Raw genomic sequence first — 7,500 nt, forward strand, 5'->3', positions numbered from 1 at the left:
TTCTAAAATGTTTTTCCCTTTGATTTTACATCCCACAAGGATTACGGCGCACAAAGCGTCTTTGATAGACAATATTTTCACTAATGATCCATTAAGCCACTTAATTAGTGGCCTTTTTGTAAATGATATCTCTGATCACCTTCCAATTTTTGCTTTTGTGTCTGAAAAATATCGCGTGTCGAATCCTGAAAGGTACATAACTCTTAGAGTTAAAAATGAAAACAATCTTAGGCAATTTCAGGCAGAGCTTGAAAGTTTAGATTGGCATGATGTACATGAATCTACAGACGCATCTGAGGCTTACAAATTATTTGTTTATAAATACACTTCTGCTTACAATAGATCTTTCCCATTGAAAAAAGTCCACATTAGAAAGTACAGAATTGGTAAACCTTGGCTTACTAAGGGCTTGATGAAGTCAATTCGGAAAAAGAATAATTTATACAAGCGTTTCCTGAATGATCCAAACCCGCACATTGAATTTAAATATAAGCAATATAGAAATAAGCTTATTCATTCCCCCCGTATTGCCAAGCATTTATATTTTGAGAGCAAAATTGAACAACATAAGAATGATATCAAAAGCACTTGGAAGGTGCTGAATGAAATTCTAAATCGTAACAATCGTAGACGCCAATTACCATCGGTTTTTCATCATGATTCTATTGAAATATCGGATCCTAAGGAGATTGCTGATCAATTTTGTAAGTATTTTACTAACATTGGACCTAGCCTAGCCAGCAAAATCCCTAGGTCTGTCAATTCCTTTTCCAATTTTTTGCCTGAACGGCTGGTTAATTCCGTTATCCTAGAGTTAGTAAACGAAGAAGAAATTATAGATATTTGTAGTAGCTTTCGTTCAAGTGCCGCCCCAGGTTTTGATAATATATCAATGGGTACAATCAAAGAAGTGTACCCAACAACAGGCAATTCTACCTGCAGCATCAAGGGAAAATCCAGTCATAGAAGGTGCTATGGGTCACGGCCCTTAATGATATCTCTGTTAATTATTAGTAAAATAATTATTATCATTATTTATACATTGAAGGGTTCTTATGGTATTCAATGTTTTGAATTTCTGTCTTTTATTTAACTTCAGACTACAACGAGGGGCACAATAGAAGTTTGTAAAAGGGGGTAACTCTCAGTAGAAGATTCACTTACATGTATTAGGGCCTTCGCGGTACAGAAAGTTAACTACTGCATTATACTTTATTGGTTATTGTAGCTAGAGGTTGGTCTATTTTATGAGTAATGTCTAATGAAATCAATGCACTCACTGTCTTACACTGATTCCATAATTAGGCAGATCGACAGTGTATTTTTGTTTGTTAAGTAGGCAGTGGCTAACTCAAAAGAAGATTCTTAGAACTTTGACCACCACTCACAATCAATATACTGTACCTCTGTTTCACTTGTCTCTTTTTTAATTTATAATATGTAAACTTACACTGTACTGATATTGTGAGCTAGTATAATGAACTTGTTTTTGAACTTGCTTGTTTTTTGTAATGAACCCCTTATCCCACCAAAAATTTCTTTTCAACCTTGACTGAAGAGGCTAGCAAAATAAGTTGATTTCAGATTAGGGTTTATCTTCTTACTAGTTACATGTATAGGAGCATGGATTATAATGAGCAATCACAGGTCAGCCATTTCACTTGCATGGTAAGGTAATCAATAACCAATTTGCAGATCATACTGCCTACATGCATGTTAAATAAACCATATTCATGTAATGCAATAGTAACTACCTACGTTTTCAAGTCATTATGGTTGGAAAAACTTACACGCAATCAGTACAGAAAAATGAAAATCTGATGGAATTTTTTTTCTGAGTAAAAATAATATTGTTCTCTTAAAGCCATCTTAGTTCATCACTGTTAATTATTTTGGTGGCAAAGAGCATGACTGCAATGAAAGCGGATATTGTAGGTTTCTGTTAAAAGTTAAAAAATAAGCTGTTCATGGCAGACAGTAGTCATTTTCGCCACTGGCATTAATTATGTATTTATTCATTGGTTCCATTATGTACAGCAATTAGACATGAGAAAGGTACAATTTGTAATAAAACCCTGATGGATGAAACAAATGTGCATGTTATAACAAAATAAAATACTAAAATGCTTGAGTCTTTAACTGAAAAATATTCGTTGTGATAGAAAAAAGAAAACAATGATATCAGCTCGTAAAGCACTGAGTAAGCTTGTCTAGCAATATTGCATTTTTAATTCTTGATGACGGGTTCTCGTGGCAACATGATGCGATGACATCTTTGGGTACCACAGCAAAAGGCAACTTGGCATTCATTTCCTCTAATGTGACACCGAGGGAAAATATGTCACTAGCACGAGAAGGTGGATACTTCCCAGAGTGAACTTCAGTTGCAGTATAAGAGAATGTTTTTCTTGATAAACTAGTTGAAGATTTCGTTGGTTTTGCTTCATTAGCTTTTATACATTTGCCATAATCTGTGATTACAGGCTGCCAAATTTGCTCTGTCCTTGTTAACAACACATTGTTTCCTTCGAGGTCGTTGTGAATGAACATCAAGACTTCAGTTAGCTTCAAAATAATTTGCCACCAACATGACTTGAACAGCTCTAGTGTGCTGACTGCATCACCAAGGGTGAGAACTTTACCATCCTGGCAGCAACACTGAATGACAAGTATAAGATGCTGTTCCTTGATACAAATGCCATATAAAAAAGCCACTCCAGGATGGTCACCAACTTCCTGCATTACAGATGCTTCATGCAGTAAATGCCTTTCAGTAGCATCCCCTTTAAGCACTTTTACTTCCACTTCAACTCCACGGTACATCGTTTTCTTTACAAAGCCAAAACTCCCTTCTCCAAGAACAGTGGAAGTTTTGTCATGAGTAGTCAAATTTGAAGCATCTATCCTTCGAATCATGTTATTTGAGGGATCCTTGGCATAATGCATCTTTGAGGATTCAATGGCATGATGTACTTGACCGATATATGTGCCAGCATGGTTACTAACTGGACGTTTTGTGTTTATCATTTTAAACAGTTTCCTGTGCAAATCTAAATTCTCCATTTGAAAACTCTTCGTCTTCTTAATTTCTCTCTCTAGACGCCAATCAAGCTCTTCATTCTTTTTGGACATACATTCAATACCTTCCCGCAGATGTGCTTGTTCTCTCGGGCCTCCACATGAGCCGTTGGCAGATGTATCTTTCTTTTTTTCTTGATAACGCCGTTTTCTTTTCCTTTTTAATGACTCTCTGGAACGGCAAGTTGATTTCTTGGTGTCACTTGGATCCATATTGTGTTACAATGCTGTGTGTTACGGTCAATATAAACTTAGTTATCAACAAGTTAAACCAAAAATCAAAACCAATCTTATTGTCCCCAGTGAGGTTTTTTTTTCCTTTGAAAGTTTTTGTGTTGGGACTGGGGCTCTGGGACCAGTTGAACACATGGCAACTGCAATTTTCTGCAGGTTTTATTTTTTGACTCATAAGTGCTACATAAACCCCTTAATTCACTTGCCATTTATGCATTGCTACACTTTGTGTTTCAAAAGCATAAATTTTACTTTATCATTAACTTTAAGGCAAGATCATTCAGATCACAATATGCTGAATTTATGCAGTTTGTACTTCAAGATACTGTTGTTAAGGATTTATTACAACAGAATCCAGTCTGTTTGGGAAATTTGTTTTTTGAGAGGTCAGTCAAACAAAAATAAAGTTCAGATATAGATTTTTATCAACACCTGCATATGTGGAACAAAGAGTTGCGAAATTCTAGACTGAGCCCAACAATCACCCTGTGAGTCGTTTTTCTAAAATGCTCAAGCAACCAGTACAGAGCAAGAGATGCACCAGGACAAGACATCAACACATAGCTCACATGAATAATGGTAATTATCTTTGTTTGTCTTCTCTGTATGTCTCTTGCTCTCCAGCAAGGCGGATTTAGACCACATGGATAGCTAAGTACCTTGGTCTGTATGACTGGCTACAACGAGGGGTGAAAGGGTCTATTGTTTGTCAGAGAAACAGATGCGATTTGTTATCACATTGATTGATTTTGAAAGAATGAACAGGATTTTTCATTTCTTGCTTTCGTGCTTTCCTTGGTAAATTGCTATGGTCCTTATTCGAAAAAACTCCCTAACAGTCAAATGCGACTTCCCCAGCTCAGCTGCAGGAGAGTATTCATGATCATGAGTGCAAACGTGCTTGATTATGGTTTTCCAGATCTAAATATATTACGTACACTGTATGTAAAACAGTAAACAAATTTTAAAGCAAAATTGCATTCTAATTAGCAATATCAGATGGAGTTTTACAGCAGAAAAACGCACCACTCGAGCAATACTCTATTGGATTATTCCAAACGCCGTCGACTATGCGGTATCCAGGGCGCGCTGAGAGCGATAAGTGCTGCCGGCCCCGTATTAATTACAGAAAGGAATAAACTAAAGAAAACCTCTCTAACGTACCTGGACAACTATTGTGATGAATGGTTACGTTTATGCAAACGTTGGCCGTGTAGCACTTATATTTTAAACAGAGTTAACTGAATAGAGTGTAATGTGAAGTGCTAGATTTCAATCCCATATGAACCATGTGAGCGTTAGCCCTACAGATGGAAATGGGCCCACACAAGGAGAGAGAAAAACTCTGACCAGGGTGGGAATTGAACCCACGACCTTCGGGTTAGATCTCCGCCGCTCTACCGACTGAGCTACAAGGTCAGACGGGAGCAGGCCGTGGGAAGTGAAGATGTTAAAGTCACGGCAATGAACATGTACAAATACAAGGAAAGGTTACGTTTATGCAAACGTTGGCCGTGTAGCACTTATATTTTAAACAGAGTTAACTGAATAGAGTGTAATGTGAAGTGCTAGATTTCAATCCCATATGAACCATGTGAGCGTTAGCCCTACAGATGGAAATGGGCCCACACAAGGACAGAGAAAAACTCTGACCAGGGTGGGAATTGAACCCACGACCTTCGGGTTAGATCTCCGCCGCTCTACCGACTGAGCTACAAGGTCAGACGGGAGCAGGCCGTGGGAAGTGAAGATGTTAAAGTCACGGCAATGAACAGGTGCAAGTACAAGGAAAGGTTAGGTTTATGCAAACGTTGGCCGTGTAGCACTTATAAGTGTAGCACTTATAAGCACTTATAAGTGCTAGTTGTTCGGTAAGTACAGTTTAAACTTATTTTTCCTGTTTCCATGACATATCAATAGATATCATCCAAAAAAAATTTTTTCATCTAACCGATTTGCCCATTTGGTAATCGTTGTGTTCATTATTTACGATTCGGTCGATTTAAAATGAAGGGTAAGCTCATCAACCTCTTGCATTTTACTGTATCACAAATTAATCAGTTTTGATTTGAAAAATGTCGGTAGCGAAGGCATTTTATTCAATAGAAAATGCTTTTGGGAAAGGTTCACCGCGGGACATTTGGAATTGGCGGGTAATTGAAGCGAATTTTCATGCATCGTACATTCCAGTAATTCAGTGTGGTTAGGCCACATATACAGAACCGATGAAATAAATGTTTTGTGAAGTGCGATGTTAGGAATCACTGAAGAGATGATCCGCGCACTTGCTGGACAATTTAAGTAATTGTTTCATGAACCTGAAAAATTCTCAGGTGACTTAGTGGGATTTTTAAGTCACCTGAGAAATTTTGCAGGTCCTTGCGACAATTATTACTTGAATTGTCTAGTAAGTGCAAGGATCATCTCTTCATTGATATACAGAACTGCTGAGAGTCCACAACTGAAGTAAGTGTCTTTGGAGGATACAGAGATACTTCTGTTTTGTAACTAAAAATATCTGACAGGTCAAAAGAGTATACACCTTATGCACCTATCAATATTAAGCCCCAGGGGGGGGGGGGGGTCGGGCAAGGGGTGGGGATTTTGACATTTTCTAAAAAAATGAGTCAAATTCCCCACCCCCGGGACAACATAATTGGCCAAAAGTATCAAAAGCCCTTATGCTGAGGCGAGTAAAGGTGGCCAAAATAATACCCCTTAGACCTTGCTGCACACAATAAGAGTACAATGTATGTACCACTCACCTTTCGTTCAGCCACCTCTCACAAATGTGGGAAGTTCATTTGAACGCCTTCCGGGTATTTTCCAAGATGGCAGAGTTATTTTTAGGCAACCTCGTTCCCAGGGCCTTTCTCGCCCTACCCGGGGAGGGTCAATTAACATAAATAAAAAAGAATGATAAAATTGTCACCATTTTGGAATAAGGTGTATAACAACTTTAGACTGTGTCGTGAGTGTAAACTATGTTTCTGAGATCTTTAATTCTCATTTACCTTGCCTCATCGAAGAATATCTTTAAAAAGTTTGCATCTTTCTTGATAAAATTTTAGAACTACTGTGAACAGATGTTCATCTATGCAACACTGAAAGAGCAGGTAAAATAAAATGTATGTGCAATAATTTTCGCATTTCCTTACAAACTTTTTTCTTCAGTTTTACTGAGCAATTCAGCTATTTTGTGAATATACTGTAGTGCAATTTCGGTCTGAAAATCAAATGCGTGATTTTAATTGAGACTTTCACGTGTAATCACAGGTATGATTTACGTTTCCCCAAAAAGGAAAATTTAATTGGCGGGGACGGGAAACATTGTTTAGAATGTTATAAATTCTGTTTTTGTAGGATGCAGTTAGAAAGACGTATAAAGAATTAAAGAAAGAAAAAGAAGATTTTGATGGCTTTAAAACAGATGTCAGGTTAGCAAAATTTGTTTCATAATTTTATGTAACTATGTGATTAATTCTCATAATGATCATCCCACAGTGAAGAGTTTGGAAATGAGCTGTAAACTGAGATAACAGGTTCATTGAATGAGAATAATAAGCAACCATCATTGACACAAGAAGAGTCATACATCATTTTTATAGTGAAATATTTATTAACTCTTAAATTTTCATTAAGCTACAAACACCAGGATAAGAGATTTATTTGATGACAAAAGCAACCTTCACAAGAAAGATGCCCATCTTTGATTGAATGAAGTGGTGCATGTATTAATTCAGGGTTGTCACTACTAAGTGAGATGCCCATCTTAGAGTGGACAAAATGGTGCTTGTGTCAATGATACTTTCATTTTCCAAATGCCACAAGGAGATCAACTAGACAATTAAATTTTTACAGTGATATCATCACGTTTCACTTCAACTTGTTGTTTAGCTTTAAACACTGGTATAATTATGAGCTTTATTCAATGCCAAGAGGAACCTTCATTGACTCAAGTAAGACGTCTATCTTTGAGTGGACAAAATGGTGGTTGTGTTAATGATACTTCGAATTTTATGAATGCCAGAAGGAGGTCAACTAGACAATTTTACAGTGATATCGTTACATTTTTCTTCAATGTGTTCTTTACGTTGAAACACTAGTATCTTATGAGCTTTATTCGATGGCAAGAGGAGCCTTCATTGACACAAGTAAGACGCCCATCTTTGAGTGGACAAAATGGTG

General features: G+C 37.2%; 1 long non-coding RNA gene across 1 annotated transcript in view; it reads left to right on the forward strand.

Moving 5' to 3' along the window:
* Nucleotides 1-6,336: 6,336 nt before the first annotated feature.
* LOC138010500 (uncharacterized) overlaps nt 6,337-7,500 on the forward strand; it is an 8,449-nt gene continuing 7,285 nt past the window's right edge. Inside the window, exons 1-2 of the long non-coding RNA XR_011124483.1 lie at nt 6,337-6,428; nt 6,676-6,749. This is a non-coding gene — a long non-coding RNA (uncharacterized lncRNA). The remainder of the gene's footprint in view (nt 6,429-6,675; nt 6,750-7,500) is intronic.

This window comes from Montipora foliosa, chromosome 7, assembly GCF_036669935.1.
Source record: "Montipora foliosa isolate CH-2021 chromosome 7, ASM3666993v2, whole genome shotgun sequence".
Taxonomy (NCBI): Eukaryota; Metazoa; Cnidaria; class Anthozoa; order Scleractinia; family Acroporidae; genus Montipora; species Montipora foliosa.